Source organism: Lissotriton vulgaris, chromosome 2_1 (genome assembly GCF_964263255.1).
Source record: "Lissotriton vulgaris chromosome 2_1, aLisVul1.2, whole genome shotgun sequence".
Lineage (NCBI taxonomy): Eukaryota > Metazoa > Chordata > Amphibia > Caudata > Salamandridae > Lissotriton > Lissotriton vulgaris.
Window position 1 is genome coordinate 431,285,095 of NC_141687.1, and position 18,133 is coordinate 431,303,227.

Consider the following 18,133-nt stretch of genomic DNA (forward strand, 5'->3'; position numbering starts at 1 on the left):
AAGCAGGAGTGGTGATCGCCAAGAAAGGTGGGTCGGAGCCAGAAGTTGGAAGCAAAGCAGGGCTATGTGGTGGGACGCAGCACAGGACACGGCATGGGTGGAGCCCACCACCACCTGGCACAATAGCTATACCGGAGCCATGCTGCTTGAACAGCTACAGTTTCTTCACTGCTCAGTTTTCTGGCTGCTCTCCTCTGCTTCCTAGCTGCTCCTCTCAGGCCCCATCCCCACTGCAGCAGCACACTTTCACCCTTATGTCCGGTATAGCGTGAAAAATAGGTACCAAGGTAGCCAATATATATTTACGGAATCGGAATAAAATAAAGAGTTTAAATGAAGTGGTTATTTGCACATCTCCAAAGGTTTGGGTACCCACACAAGCATGTGAATTGGAGGTAAGTTTTCAAAATGCAAAGAACGTCAATGTTTTAATAACACTTGTTCTTCTAGTCTGTGTTCCTCCCGATAAAAACACTACCTCACTTGTGTGGGTAGTCCGCAACAGGAAACAGCCCAAAACGCAACATGGACACATCAAATTCTTCCAGTGAAAATGGATCCTTTTGTTGCAATGTGCCTAGCTGTGGTTTTTAAATCCTAGCTCAGCCGGCACCTAGGGAAACCTAGAAAACCTATACAATTTTGAAAATTAGACACCCATTGAAAGCCAGGATGGTGTGACTTGTGTGGCTCTCCCTGAGTTCTCTTACCCAGAATACCTTACACATCTAAACATTTGTCAAAAAAACACATTTCTCTCACATTTCTGTGACGGAAAGTTCTGGAATCTGCCTGGATCCCCAAAATTCCACTCCCCCACATTCCCTGAAGTCTTCCAATAAAAATGCTACCTCACTTGTGTGGGTAGGCCTAGTGCCTGCATCAAGAAACGGGCCAAAACCCAACATGGATAGACCACATATTTACAGTAAAAACTGACCCTTTTTTTGCGATGTACCTAATTGTGGAATTTGAACCCTAGCTCAGCCACCACCTGGGAAACCTGGTAAACCTATACATTTTGGAAAAACATTCACCCAGGGGATCCAGAATGGGGTGACTGGTGTGGTTCTCACCAGGTTCTGTTACCCAGAATCCCTTGCAAGCCGAGAAAAAATACACATTTTCCTCACATTTCTGTGATGAAAAGTTCTGGAATCTGTGTGGATCCACAAATTTCCACCCCCCGCATTCCCCAAAGTCTCCCAATAAAAATGGTACTGCACTTGTGTGGGTAGGCCTAGTGCCCCTGACAGGAAACAGGCCAAAACGCAACGTGAAAACATCCCATTTTTGCAGTGAAAACTGACCCATTTTATGCAAATTGCCTAACCATAGCTCTGCCAGCACCGAGGGAAGCCTAGCAAACCTATACATTTTTGAAAACCAGACACACATGGGAATCCAGGATGGATTGACTTGTGTGGCTTTCACCAGGTTCTGTGCCCCAGAAGCCCTTGTAAACCTCAAACTTTCTGAAAACAAAACACATTATCGCTTATATTTCTGTGATGGAAAGTTCTGGAATCTGTGTGGATCCACAAATTTCCACCACCCCCGCATCTTCCGAAGTCTCCCAATAAAAATGGTACCTCACGTGTGTGGGTAGGCCTAGTGCCCCTGATAGGAAACGGGCCAAAACGCAATGTGAACACATCCCATTTTTACAGGGAAACCTGACCCTGTTTTTCATAAAGTGCCCCGCTGTGTATTTTCAACCCTAGCTCTGGCGGCACCTAAGAAAACCTAGCAAACCTATACATTTTGGAAAACTAGACACCCAGGGGAATCCAGGATGGGGTGACTTGTGTGCCTCTCACCAAGTATCTGTCACCCAGAACCACTGCAAACCTCAACCTTTCCAAAATAAAAACACATATTCCTCACATTTCTGTGATGGAAAATTAGGGAATCTGTGTGGATCCACAAACTTCCACTCACCCTGCATTCTCCATAGTCTCCCGATAAAAATGGTGCCTCACTTGTGTGGGTGGGTCAAGTGCCTTTGGCAGTGAAGGGCCCAAAACGTATTGTGGAGACATAAAATTACCAATCACAAAACGATTTGGTTTTGTAAGAGGTGTCACCTGGCTTTTGGCCCCGGGCTCAGCGGCGATCTAGGGACACCTACCATATCCACACATTTCTGAAAACTAAACACCCAGGGAAGTCCAGGGAGGTATGGCTTGGGTGGACCCCCAACATTTTCCTACCCAGAATCCCCTGCAAACCTCAAACCTAGCTGAAAAAAAAGTGTTTCTCAAATTTCTGTGTGGCAAAGTTGTGGGATCACTGGCCTGACACAAATTTCCTACTACCCAGCATTCCCCCAGGTCTCCCGATAACAATGGTACCTTACTCATGTGGGTGGGCCAAGTACCGGTGACAGGCAAGGGCCCAAAACGAATTCTGGTGACATCAAAATGACCTATAGCAAAACAACCTAGTTTTGCGGGGGGCCTAGGTTTTTTACCCTGGGCTCAGCGCACATCTAAGGAAACCTACCAAACCTACACATTTCTGAAAACTAGACACCCGGGGGAGTCCAGGGAGGAATGGCTTGCATGGACCCCCTAAAGCTTCCTTACCCAGAATTCCCTGTAAATCTTACATTTAGCTGAAAAAAACACATTTTACTCAAATTTCTGTGTGGGAAAGTTGTGGGATCACCGGGCTGACACAAACTTCCTACCACCCAGCGATTCCCAAGGACTCCCAATACAAATGGTACCCCACTAGTGTGGGAGGGTCAAATGCTTTCAACAGGCAAGGGCCCAAAAGGTATTGTGGAGACATCAAAATTACCCATCACAAAATGACCTGGTTGTGCAAGGGGGGCACCTGGGTGTTTGCCCCCGGGCTCAGCGACCATCTAGGGAGACTTACCTAAATACACTAGAAGCCCAGGGAGGTAAGGCTTGCATGGATCCCCCAGTGTTTTTCTTCCCAGAATCCCCTGCAAACCTTACATTTAGCGGAAAAAATCAAATTTTCCACACATTTCTGTGTAGGATCATTGTGCCCGCACAAATGTCTTACCACAGAGCATTCCCCTCAGTCTCCCAAGTAAAATGATATCTCATCCAGATTTGTGGGAGTCCATCGGGTAGCTTTAGAGAGGGCCGAAGTCTGGCACTGTTGTCCCTCAAATACTGTTCAGCATACAAATTTGTCTGCACACACACAAAGCCAACAGTGGTGGACCGCAGGTGTTTGCACCTTAATTCAGTCTGATAAAAGTTTAGTGTCCTGTGCATGCGCTTCCAGCACTTGCCACCGTTCAGTGACACTGGAGACCAGAGAACAGGAAATTCTTCGAAAGGAAGGTGCACCAGGAAATAAAAGTTTTTCAATTTCGCAAGATTGAGTCCATAATCTTCCTTTATTATTCGAAAATATTGCACAAAATATATATTTTTTTTAATCAGCCAACGCGTTTCGTTCTTGGATGCCTAGTAACTTCATCAGGGATGAAACAATCACATAAAAGACAATAAAAGTCACCTCATATAAAACATGTAAAATGACATTACATACTTACACATAAAAAGACATTTGGAACTCTATGTGTCTCATAGAGGTCACACCCTAAATTACAGGTAATTGGCACATAACACACCACACACAAATCACATTGAAGATAGTGTACCACTAAGCAACCAACACGTAGATATATATACAGTCATTGTGAATCCCATAGCGTTCCCAATATGTATAAAAAATCCATACCAAGTACACCCACCAATATACAGGTATTAATAACAAATAGAGTTAAGTACAAAATCCTATCCCACCTTACAAGGGTGTGCAGTGAAAGCTTACTTCTAAATAGATCAGCAGCATAGTGATAGAGAGGGTGGAACACAAAAGCAGCCTGGTTGAAATGTATGCACATTTTGGCAAGACAATTATGCTCTACCAATTGTCCACAATAATAAGGATTCCATGCCACTAGCATAGTGTTACGGGCAATATATTTATGTTTGTGGACAGTTCTCACCTTAAACTGTAGTGTAGCGTATTCACAATATTATAGTAATGGTTGTGGTAACATCCTATGGCAATCACCATATCACAGGGTTATATTCATACCGTCCACAGATGGAGTGAGGGGCCTGAATCATGCACCAGCTCAAAACATATATGGGAAAGAAACCTTTAGCCAAATCATGTAAAACGCCTCGCATTGCGAGTATAATAGATACACTCACAATAGGACCATCAATCAGTGAGTCGTACCCATCCCTTTAATCTCTCACCAATGCCGTGGATGCCCAGAATAAATGGTTATCCCAGTTATCCAACCTTCCACACAGGCATTGCAAATAGAAAGTAGAATTCATCAACCTATTCCAACATATGACAGCCTATATCCACAAACTTCCCGGCATGCCTCCTTAAATTTATGAGTAATCTAAAACTGGTTCACAATTGGAATGGCGTAATCAACTCAAGCCATCAGTATGTTCTGCTTGATGAAATTTAGTCAATATAATTAATTGTCGCATTTCCCCAAACATCATATCACAGGGCATGTTTATATAAGATCACCCTACCACCATTAGGCGTACTAGAGTAACTTGTTTGGTGCGATTCTGAAAAACAATCAAAGCTGACATGGATATATATAAACCAAACCATCTCTCTGCATCGCAAAAAGAGACATAAATCCAACCAATCATAGTTTATCCCAAAGTTTGTGCTCAGCCACATCGGGACCAAAAGTGTCTCATCCACATAGTCACACATAATATGCCAAAACCGGCTTGATTTCCAATCAGTGTTTCCCCCAAAGATCATGCTTGTCCACACAGGGACCAAATATATCTCTTTCATGCGGTCACAAATAATACTCTAAACAGCCTGATGTCCCCACTGCCGTGACCCATTCCAATACTCCTCCCCTTTACAGATATTGGGCCTCATTATGATATTGGGCTGGTATGGTAACCCCCCGACCATGGGTCGGAGGTTCTGCATGTCTAATTACAATGCAACCACACTTGGCGAAGTCGCAAACGTCCATTTCCCTACGGGAGTTTGTGCTGCGGCCGTAAAACGGCCGTAGCACAAGCTCCCGTAGAGTAATGGAAGTTTGAAACCTTGCACTGTGTGGGAGGCATCTCATGGTGCCTGCCATATGGTGCAGGGATTCACAGGGGGTCACCGTAGGTGCCCCTCGTCCCCCCAGTCGGAGGCGACAGGGTGGAGCGGGCCCTGTTAGCGCCCCACAATTTCGCTTTTCAACAGGCTTTCCATGATGGAAACCCCAACATGAAAATTCTATCGGAAACCGGCATCGTAATGGCATCAGGGGAAACACCGTCCTTTGGTATCACGTGCCAGTCTCCGACTTATGTAATCAGTGATACAAGTACACACTCATCCATACAGCCAGTCTCACAATCTCTGACTATCATGTAGAGTCATTTATATACTTCAACTCTCACATACACTGCCTTTTACATATGTCGTTACTAGGAAATGTACCACTGAGACATCCATTCACTCATCAACACACCCATACACACACTCACGCACCCATACAACTGTTTCCACATGCACTCTTGAACCCATACACCCAGTAAATCAACCACTCACACATCTATGCACAGAGTCTCACACCTCCCACCCTCCGACACACACACTCAAGCTCCCCAAAAAATACTCAGGCAACCAATCAATAACCTATATAGACACTCGTGGAGCTACTAACCAACTCATGCAGCAGCTTGCACAACAACAGACAAACTGATACATTCTCACAGTTTAGTCACTAACCCGTGTTTTCAGTAAGGCACATTTAATCACTCACTTATACAGTCACGCACCTACTAAATCCTCCATCCAGACACTTATTTATATTTATTTATTTTATTTTTTAAACTTGTAAGGCGCAGCAGCTACCCAAAAAGGGTTTCCCGTGCCGAGACACTGCACAAAAGGTAGCAGGGGGTTTCAGGTCATTCCAGTTATTGTTTGAACAACCAGGTTTTTATGTTCTTCTGAACCTAGCATGGTTTTCCTCTTTGCGAATGTAAGGAGGGAGTGCGTTCTAAAGGGATGGTCCTAAGTGAGCAAAGGATCTGCCTCCCATTCTTGCAAGTTTGAACCTTGGCACACATAAGTTGGCAGCTGATTGTGACCGAAGGTTGCGTTTGGGAGTGTAGGGATGGGGAAGTGCTAGAAGATATTTGGGTGCAGTACCTGCTCTGATTCTGAACATATAGGTCAGGGCTTTAAATCTAATTCTGTTTTCTACCCTGAGCCAATGCAGCTCACGATGGTAGCTTGAGACTGGAAGTTTTGGGAATCCTGCACAGTAGTCTAACAGCTGAGTTTTGGACAAGCTGCAGCCGCTGAACTACAGCTTTGTTGGATCCAAGGTATAGTATGTTTCCGTAGTCAAGCCAGGATGTCATGAGGGCATTGACTACGGTTTTTTGGGTGGAGATGGGCAGCATCCAAAGGATTTTCCTCAGCCACTTAATGATGGTAAAGCAAAGGCCGACGACTTTGCTGGCCTGTTGTTTCATGGAGAGAGAGCTATTAATGATGACTCCAAGATTACGTACTTGGGTGGCTGGGGCTGGGAAATTTCCCATCTGGTTTGGCCAGTGGGAGGGGTTCCAAAGGTCACGTTGTTTCCCTAGAAGGAGGATCTCAGTTTTTTCTCCATTTAGCTTTAGCTGGTTTCTAGTCATCCAGCTGAAGATGTTTTGTAGACCTAGTTTGAGGAGAGACAGGGATGAGGGACTAGATTCTGATAGAGAGAAGATGATCTGTGAGTTGTCGGCGTAGGTCATGAGAGTGAGTCCTGATTTATCCGCTAGGTCAGCCAGAGGTCTGAGAAACAGGTTAAAAAACAGGGGACTTAGGATGGATCCCTGGGGCACTCCGTGTGGGGCATTGAACATTTCGGAACATTCCGAGGAAGATGTAATTTGGAACGTCCGTTGTGTCAGGAAGGACCTGATCCATTCAAGTGCCCTACCACAGATACCATTTATTTTTAACGTCATAATGAGTTTTTCATGGGATATGGTGTCAAAGGCCGCACTCAAGTCTAGAAGAATGAGCGTGACCGTTTGACCATCGTCAAGGAGTTTCCGGATGTTTTCGGTGACTCCCAGTAGAGTTGTTTCTGTCGAGAAGCCAGCACGAAAACCCGATTGAGACGGATGGATACACCCACTCATTCTTCAATACACCTTGAAATATATATAAAACATATTTAAACTTTACAGAAACACACAGTCACTGGATGATGTCATCAGTGATATCCTCAGTGATGCCATTTGAGATATCATCAGTGATGTCACTGACCATGTCATGAATGATGTAATATGTGACATCATGAGCAGTGCATTGCGAGTGCGCAAGTTATTGTTAGCTGCACTAACTATAACGGCCAAATTTCTATGGTTTTGTAAGAGTGAAATGTCCAGTTAACTATAACATCCCTGAAACCTATGTTTTTTTCAGTGAATCTATATATAGATGTATATCACACAGATTAAAAATAACTTGGAGACACTCTGAAATCGCATTTGACCCCTGAAGGATCATGACCCCCCAAATCACAGTACCATCCACCTACACCAGATCGGGCAGCATTTCAAATAAAACAGGTCTTGTGGCTTTGTCAAGGGATCACCACATCAATATGTAAGGCAAGCCTTTTGGCTTTGTCAAGGGGTCATATAACTAAAAAAGAGTAACTGTGGGTCTGAGCAAAAAAACTTATAGTATGCCTAAATATGTTCTGACTTGCTGCCTATATGCATCCTATGTGTCAATATGGTATGCAACAGGGTACTCACACAATGTGTCAGGTTACCATCAGTTAACCATCCTATACCGCCCTTTCCATCATTTGGGCCACTTCACAGAGTGGAGAGACTTTGTTGCAACTACTTCACTAGAGTCTAGCTGTGAAGTGTTGAGGACTCACAAAGTTGTTAAATAGGTAAGGGTTGGTTACTAGAAACAGTGCATAAAAGAAAAGTGAATGAGAAAAGTGCTCAATTAAAATTGGAGAGTGGACGCAAAAATTAATTTATTCTATAGCCGAACACTTCCAATAGATAAAAACATAGTTGGTGCAAAGGGTCAATGGGTTCAACAAATAACTACTGACAAGATGTTAAGGTCGACATGTTTCTGCAGTTTTATGATCCTCACAATGTATCTACTGCTTCATCGGGACCATTTAGAACTTTGCTACTGCTTCAAAAATATATGTAGGTGAAAGAACGAAAAAAATTATAAAGATATAACCTGATTCGTCCTCTCAGTTCTCCTGTGTAAAGGGAAGGTGTCCAGGCGCAGGAGACATCAGGTCAATGACACAACAAAGACATACAAAGGGTAAAGATAACAGTAAACTCATTAGTACAGGTCATTTCGACATCACCCAACTTAAGCTTGTGGGTACTCCTCCTACCTCACCTTAAGTGCGAGAGGAACGTGCTTCTCCTAACCTGGCTACAGCTCAGGTTCTAGGGGCACCGCTCTGTTAAAGAGAGATATGTGTAACAAGAAAGAAGTGCTACACGACAGCTAAAACAATTTTTTTTAATTTATACATTGGCTTGACTCTGTCTATAGTATATGTGATACTGCACGCTATTGGTATCAAAATCACAGCGAGAGAAATAACCAAACATTGATCACAGTACATTATGGTCAACTGTCGTTCATGGTACAAGAACTGCTGGTATTTACATATTAATGTCACAAAAAACTGTTAACAGAGAGTGACATGTACGTCAGGTAACCATGGTCTCTTAAAGAAATTGCCAGGCTGGTCACTGTTAGAAATATAGACCGTACGTTCAAAGCAGAGTAATAAACCTCCACAGCTGCGTGAAAGCAAATACAGATATACTTTATATGGTTAGATTTCGTGAATAAGTCTAGCGAGTCAATACAAGCCCCTTTACACTTAATTAGAGTATGTGAAGCATTGACTACCGGTTTTATTTCCTGGACGGTTAACGTGTTGTTCGTACATCAACTCGCCCGATATGTACAATCTAGTAAAACCGGGAAAAATATATATGTCAGGCTATTCAAAGCCACCATTCACACAAGCGATACTCAGAGTTAGAATCCAAACATGCAACAAGGACAACCTCATAGTACCCACGTATCCATTGGTACTCCGCGCTGCCATCTGGGCTGTTTGGGGAGGTACCGAGACGTTGCTGGTGGCCATACTTGTTTATCGATACTGCGATCTGGCCCACAATTACTCTTTTGTAGTTAAAAATTCTGACTTCGTCAGAAGCGGTCGCTCTCTTCTGCTCTGCTCTCTCCTGACTACGCTGGCTGGGTATCGTTAGCGCTGCTCTGCTGACCTTATTTAGCGCTTGACCATACCTGCATTATTATTTCATTATTTTCATGCGCCCGTTGTATCTGGTCGATAGTGCCTGCATTGCTTCACTGATTCAGAGTGCCTGTGTTTAGCTCGCATTACCGCTTCGTTTGTTTGTTTGTTGCTGTGGGCCATTGCTTCTGCGCTCCGCTCCTCAGGCGCCCCGTTACCCACCACATAAATAAATAATTCAGTCTCCCCAACCCGGTCTGCACTTCCCTTTTAGCCGCCATTACTACTGTAGTTGTTGTGCCCGGAGCCCGCCCCCTCCACCACGCACCCGCCTCCCAGCTGCTCCTCCCTCCCACTAAGAGGCAAGGCTTCTCCCTGAACACCAAAGCACTGTGACCGTCCTGACTTCGTCAGAAGCGGTCGCTCCCTTCTGCCCTGCTCTCTCCTGACTACGCTGGCTGGGTATCGTTAGCGCTGCTCTGCTGACCTTATTTAGCGCTTGACCATACCTGCATTATTATTTCATTATTTTCATGCGCCCGTTGTATCTGCTCGACAGTGCCTGCATTGCTTCACTGATTCAGAGTGCCTGTGTTTAGCTCGCATTACCGCTTCGTTTGTTTGTTTGTTGCTGTGGGCCATTGCTTCTGCGCTCCGCTCCTCAGGCGCCCCGCTACCCACTACATAAATAAATAATTCAGTCTCCCCAACCCGGTCTGCACTTCCCTTTTAGCCGCCATTACTACTGTTGTTGTTGTGCCCGGAGCCCGCCCCCTCCACCACGCACCAGCCTCCCAGCTGCTCCTCCCTCCCACTAAGAGGCAAGGCTTCTCCCTGAACACCAAAGCACTGTGACCGTCCTGACTTCGTCAGAAGCGGTCTCTCCCTTCTGCCCTGCTCTCTCCTGACTACGCTGGCTGGGTATCGTTAGCGCTGCTCTGCTGACCTTATTTAGCGCTTGACCATACCTGCATTATTATTTCATTATTTTCATGCGCCCGTTGTATCTGCTCGACAGTGCCTGCATTGCTTCACTGATTCAGAGTGCCTGTGTTTAGCTCGCATTACCGCATCGTTTGTTTGTTTGTTGCTGTGGGCCATTGCTTCTGCGCTCCGCTCCTCAGGCGCCCCGCTACCCACCACATAAATAAATATTTCAGTCTCCCCAACCCGGTCTGCACTTCCTTTTTAGCCGCCACTACTACTGTTGTTGTTGTGCCCGGAGCCCGCCCCCTCCACCACGCACCCGCCTCCCAGCTGCTCCTCCCTTGCCCCTCCCCCTCCACTATCCATATATGTCAGATGCTATTGCGTGCAGCGTTCACGAGCAGCGATCGCGCCCCTTGCGCGCCGAAGGTGCGCCAAAGGTAAGCCCGTCTACGCCCGTCCGCGCCTGGACCGCACCCAGCGCCAGACCCCCTGGTCCCCGCCACTCCCAACCCACTAGAACCACTTATGATGCCGCTACTCTCCTCGCCCTCAACCCCGGACGCACACCACAATGCTGCGAAGCTACCTCAGGACGTACCCACGGCCCATTCGCCTGCCTCTCCTGCAAGTTCAACTGCTTCAAGACCCGCACCAAACCCACTTCCTCCACACACATCTCCGAACCCAACCGCCTGAAATGCATCCTACTGAACACCCGCTCGGTCCACAGACATGCAACAGAACTCTGGGACCTAATCGACACTGCGTCACCTGACATCGCCTTCCTTACTGAAACATGGATGAACGCATCTTCTGCTCCCGACATCGCCATAGCCATACCGGACACTTACAAGATTATTCGAAAAGACCACACCAATCAAACTGGAGGAGGCATCGCCATCGTCCACAGAAACACCATCAAAATTACAACCAGCTCCGACGACAATCTTGCAACCGCCGAACACCTCCACTTCCAGATCCACACCGACCCCAGGACCACCCTTAGGGGCACCCTCATTTACAGGCCTCGAGGCACCCGCACTCAATTCAGCGACGACATCACAGACTTCGTCAGCCAGCACGCCTTCGCCTCCGAGAACTACATTCTTCTAGGAGACCTCAACAACCACCTTGAAAACCTACTTGACAGCAACACCACCACCCTTCTGGACAACCTGGCCAATCTCAGACTCAAACAACTTGTTGACACCCCCACTCACACAGCCGGACACACGCTCGACCCTATCTTCACCTCCAGCAAGCACATCTCCTTCGTCGCACTACAGCTCTCCACTGGACGGATCACAGCTGTGTTCACTTCAGCTACATAACCACCCTGTCCCACAAACGTCCACAACCCATTCCCCACAGAAACTGGAACTAAATCACCACCGACCAAGTCCTCACATCACTCAACCATAACCCTTCCACCCTCTCAATGGACCCAGACCAAGCGGCCACCAACCTCAGGCAATGGATTACCCACAGTGCGGACGAATTAGCACCCCTGAAAAAGCACCAGTTGAAATCAGCCAGCAAAAAGGCTCCCTGGTTCAATGATGAACTTAAAAAATCCAAGAAGCTATGCCGCACCATGGAGAAGAATTTGGAGAAAAAACCCAATCTCAGACAACATGGCCTCCCTCAAGACAGCCACCCGCAAACACCACCAACTGATTCGATCCGCCAAGAAATCAGCATTCAAGGACCATCTCGACAACAATTCTCATAACAGCAAGGAACTCTTCAATATCGTCAAAGAATTCACTAACCCCACCGTAGCATCCAACGACATCACTCCCTCCCAAGACCTCTGCGACGCGCTATCCTCCTTTTTCTACAACAAAATTGCAGACATCCACAACAGCTTCGAGAATACTCCCAGTGATCAACCCACCCCCTTCAGATTCCACTCCTCCAACTAACAACCTCAGTGCCTGGAACCCAATAACCACCGAAGACACCATTCGCCTCATGAACTCAATCCACTCTGGCTCACCTTCTGACCCCTGTCCCCACCACATCTTCAACAAAGCTGACTCCATCATCGCACCCCAACTCCGCGATGTCATCAACTGCTCTTTCAACTCTGCCACCTTCCCAGAAATCTGGAAACACGCCGAACTCAGCGCCCTTCTGAAAAAACCCACAGCAGACCCCTCAGAACTGAAAAACTACCGACCCATATCCATCCTCCCTTTCCCGGCCAAAGTCATCGAGAAAGCCGTCAACAGCCAGCTCGCCGCCTTTCTTGAATCCAACAACTCCCTTGATCCATCTCAATCCGGATTTCGAGCCAAACACAGCACCGAAACCGCCCTCATTGCAGCGACCGACGACATCCGAGCACTCCTGGACAACGGAGAAACAGTGGCCCTCATCCTACTCGACCTCTCCGCCGCTTTCGACACAGTCTGCCACAGCACCCTTATACAACACCTCAGCAACATCGGCATACAAGGAAAAGCCTTGGACTGGATCATCTCATTCCTAGCTGGGTGAACTCAGAGAGTCCGACTTCCCCCATTCTACTCAAAGGCCACCGAAGTCATCTGCGGCGTACCTCAAGGATCCTCACTCAGTTCCACCCTCTTCAACGTCTACATGAGTCCTCTCGTCTCTATTGCGCGTCAACACAACCTCAACATCATCTCTTACGCCGACGACACCCAGCTAATCCTTTCCCTCACCAAAGACCCCAACACCGCCAAAACCAATCTTCACGAAGGCATGAAAGAAGTAGCCAAATGGATGAAACAGAGCCGCCTAAAACTCAACTCAGACAAAACGGAGGTGCTCATCCTAGGATCCTCCCCCTCAGCTTGGGACGACTCTTGGTGGCCTTCTGCTCTGGGCACAGCACCCACACCCACAGACCATGCACGTAACCTTGGCTTCATTCTAGACTCCTCTCTCTCAATGTCCAGACAAGTCATCGCCATCTCGTCCTCCTGCTTCAACGTCCTTCGCATTCTCAAAAAGATCTTCCGCTGGATCCCCCTCGAGACAAGAAAGGCTGTCACCCATGCACTGGTCACGAGTCGTCTGGATTATGGCAACACACTTTACGCCGGAATTACAACAAAATTACAGAAAAAACTCCAGCGCATCCAAAACGCGTCAGCGAAACTCATATTAGAAATTCCGCGCCAAGATCACATACCAGACACCTAAGAGACCTCCACTGGCTTCCCGTCAACAAGAGAATTACTTTCCGCCTTCTCACCCACGCACACAAGGCCCTTCATAATCTAGGACCCGAATGCCTCAACACTCGACTGTCCTTCTACAAACCCACCCGCCAACTAAGATCATCCAATCAAGCCCTCGCCGCAGTCCCGCGCATCCGAAAATCCACCATGGGTGGCAGATCCTTCTCCTTCCTGGCTGCCAAGACCTGGAACTCACTCCCCACCCACCTCCGCCTTACTCAGAACCACATCTCCTTCAGAAAAGAACTGAAAACCTGGCTATTCGACAAATAATGAACCCCCCTCTCTAGCGCCTTGAGACCCTCTGGGTGAGTAGTGCGCTATATAAATGCCCGAACTTGAACTTGAACTTGTTTATGGGGCTGTAACTGGTCTTGGGTCTATAAAGATTCCCTTGGACCCTCCTTTCAAAAATTGTTTTGTTCTTTGTCAAGGGGTCACCATTTTAAAAAGACAAGATTAAAAAAATGCAATCATGATACCATGATAATACTTAAGTGCAATCAGTATAGCTAATAAATGACTCACAGTCAGACATATATGCTCAACAAAATATTGTAAATTAATAAGAAATTTGCCTGTGTCTCTTAAGCACGCCTTTAAGCCACATAAAATGAAGCCATAGAACCCACCCCTAGAGGGCATTGTACTCTCAGCTGAAGAATAAAAACTTCAGTCTTAGAAGCACTTTGAAATAATGGTAAAAATCCAAGGGGGGTCATAATTTCCTTGACCCCGCAAAACTAGGATCACTTTTGGAAATTCTTTTATGGGGTCTGCCGCACTTCTACAGCCCCCAAGCACTCCCTTAAAAATATTGTGGCACCTCTACTGTTCTTGGGGCACGACTACAAATAGGAAAATAGGCAATTAATCTCTCTTCTGAGACATTATGGGGTGTCTCAGCCAGGAAGCAGTGAATATTTCATGAATTTTAGAAAGAGACGCTTATCTTTTGCTTTTTTTATCTTTTGCTTTTTTGTTTTATTGCTTTTTTCAGTGAGGGGGTACCCAGTCACATTGGCATGGCTCCCATGTTTGGGCAGCGTGGGGTGCCCACTCCTGTACTGCCCAGCCGGCACCCTGCCTGGCCAGCTTTGTCCCCATTATTGTGGGAGCTGACTTTTCCCTGCCTGTGCAAGAGGGCAGGGCTATGTGGTTGCAGTGGCTGCTCCACTCCCCCAAACATGGGCACAAAATGCAGGGGTGAGGCAATCACCAATATCGCGGGAAGGCAAAACCGTCCTCCCCCTTCCTTCTCTGTGTGTCAGAGGCCTGGAATTGGGAACCTGGGTCCTCTTTAGTGAATAACCAAACCAGGGGATGGGGTGTCTGGGTCATAGAGAGTTCTGAGGAGAGGCACCCATGCTGGAAGGAAAACATTTCTCCTCTTTATGCCTGACTCAGGGAGGAGTGAAAATTTGGTGCAAATCCCTGTGTATCTATATTTGTAGGTAGGGATTAGTCTAAAATTGAATTTTCCATGCATCACCCTTGAAACGCCCTATTGATGCAAAATAAAGCAAAGTAGCGCATAGGACACCTTTGCGTTGATTTGGAATAATATCCGACCCGACACAAAGTGTTAGAGTGGAGTTTACTATTCAATGCAAATCAGGATTTGCATTGGATAGTACATCCCACTTTAACACTTTGTGCTGGGTTTGCACCTCACAAGTGACGAAAACTTGGTGTACCCAGTAAGCATGAGTGAGTGAGAACGAATGAGATTAAGAATGAATGCAAGTGAGTGAGTGAGTGAGATAGAATAAGAATGAGTGTAAAGAGTATAAGAGAGTGTGTGGAAGAATGGATAATTGGGTGTGAGTATGAGTGAGAGAATATGAGTGTGAGCGAGAATGTCACGTGATGCTTGTGAGTTTGACTTTGGCCCAGAAAGTAATAATTGTCCTATAGAGATGTCCAAGGTAAAATACTGGTGCTGGCATACTTGAAGCAATTCTTAGCATGACAGACAGCTGTGACAAAATTGCTGGAACTGGCGGTAATTCTTGGCATAAGGGGCACCAATGGTAAAATACTGGTACTAGTATACTAGATGTAATTAACATCATATAAGGCTCCCTTGGAAAAATACTGGCATACTTGAGAAGATTCTTGACATGTACACCCTAGTGAGAGAATGCTGATACTAGCACAATGGAGGTCATTTTGAGCATAAATGTGGACAACCCGGCATATAGGAGGATGGCAACCTTGACAGAACGCTGGTTTTGTCACACTGACATGTGTCACTCATGGTATATGACCGTCAAAAATTGCTAAATTCTGGCCCTGGCATATTTTATATCAATTTTGATATAAGGGGTTGCCCCTGGAATATACAGGCACCAATGACAAAATTCTGGCCCGGGCACAATGGAGGTAATTTTTGATATATGGGGTAACCCATACTACATTTTGAAAAGAATGGGCTCAACTCGTAGGGAACGTCCGGTTTAATTGGCTTGACAGACCATGAAGGGATTTGAATATTTAATTAATGCCCTTTCAGCGCATATAAGGAAACCTAGGGGGTTATCATCCAAAAGGTGCCAGGTATAGGCGTATATATGACTTGTAAAAGAGAGAAAACAACCTGGCTATCAATTTTTGTACCGCTGTTTATTTAGGCGGACAAAAGGCAAAGACAATTAAGGGCCAGATGTAGGTAGCCAATACCAGTATGTAACGGCTGAAAATCGGTATTTTCGGCCATTACCGACCGGTATTGAGCATTTGGGATGTAGGAGTCCGAAAATCCTCCGAATCTGTAAATTTACCGAGTCGGTAAAGTTACCGAATCGGTAAAATACAGATTCGGAAAATGTACCGAATCGGTAAAGTTCCAGAATCAGTAAAATACCGATTCGGAAAATATACCAATTCGGTATATTTACCGATTCGGAAAAGTTACCGAATCGGTAAAATTCCGAATCGGTAAATAAGAAGTAGTAAAATTGAATATTGAGATGTAGGTAAGTACTAAAATACCGAATTTGGCTCAAATTCGGTATTTAAGAGTCGGTATTTACCATGGATTGGAATCAGGTGGTAACCAGGTGCAACCCATAAAAATGGACCCAAAATGCAATTCTTCTTGCACAGTGGCGGCATTTTATGTCATTGCAAGACGGCTACCGCTACAGGAGGAAGGAGAGAGGGAATGGCAGAGAGAGGAGCAGGTCTACAGGGAGAGGATCACCCTGTTCATGCTCACAGAGGCAGAGATTCTCCAGAGGTACAGGTTGGACCCAGACACCATCTTGGAACTCATCAGGGACCTCCAACCACTGTTGGAGCACACTACCCCAAGGGCACATGCAATTCCACCACACGTGCAGGTGCTGTGCAGCCTACACCTGCTTGCGTCTGGTAGCTACCAGTGTGTGGTTGCTGCGGTAGGTGGGGTGACCCAGAGCAGCCTGTCAAGGTTTTTCCACAAATTCCTTGACGCCATGTTACAGAGGATGGACCATTACATATCTTTTCCTGCAACCCATGCGGAACTGGTCCAAACAAAATCAGACTTTTACCAGATGGCACGATTCCCCAATATCATTGGCTGCATTGATGGCACGCACATTCCCATTTGTCCCCCTGCTGCCACCGAATACATATACAGGAATAGGAAGTCAACGCACAACATCAATGTGCAGGTGATTTGCAATGCAAAGTGCGCGATCACTGACCTTGCGGCAAAATTCCCTGTGAGTACCCACGACTCCTATATATTTCAAAACAGCGGCATCTATGCACGGCTGACTGCAGGGGAATTTGGTGAAGGATACCTCGCACAGTGTGCGACCCCCATAACACCTATTGCATTTAGAAGTACATGTATGCATGCAAGTAATGTGTTCCCATTTCCTTTTAGGAGACAGTGCATATGCCCTCCGCTCCTTCATACTCACCCCCTACCTCAACCCCTCAACAGCCAGCCAAAGGAGATATAACCGGGCCCACAAGAGCACAAGAAATGTAGTGGAGCGTACGTTTGGTATCTGGAAAAGTAGGTGCAGGTGCTTGCACAAGAGTGGAGGTGCAAGGCAGTATACCTCCATCACCTGCTCTAAGATTATTTCTGCCTGTGCGATGTTGCACAACCTTGCTGTGAAGAAGGGTACTGAGGTGGAGTTGTCAGACTATGAGGATCATGACGACGACATTGCTGTGCCTGAAACACAACCTGCTGTAGTGGCAACACCAAGTGATGGCAGATACAGACGTTATGAGATTACACACAACTATTTCTGAGTAAGTAATGAGACACAGACAGGTTGTGTATGGGAAAAAACGTAATTTAATGTTGCCACAACGTTCAAGCACGGAAGTGCAACAAAACAAACATTATAAATGTGGGGACTGTATGTCCCGGGTTAATTCACCCATGCCCGGTAAAGTCACTTTCGCCCGCACTTGCCTGAGCCACTAGGGTGTTTCTCGCTCTGGTCGGCATTCTCTGCAGCATCAGCTGGGTGCCTGCTACTCCTCCATAGCTCCAGAACAGCGCTTGCCATGCTGCTCCGGCTGCTACTGTCTTCAGCCTCTGCCACGTCAAGGGCTGGATTCTGTGCAGTGTGTGAAATGAGCATAGCCTCCAGTGCACAAGTGATTCTGGCCATGCCCCTGGTGACCTCAGCCGTTTCTGGGTCAA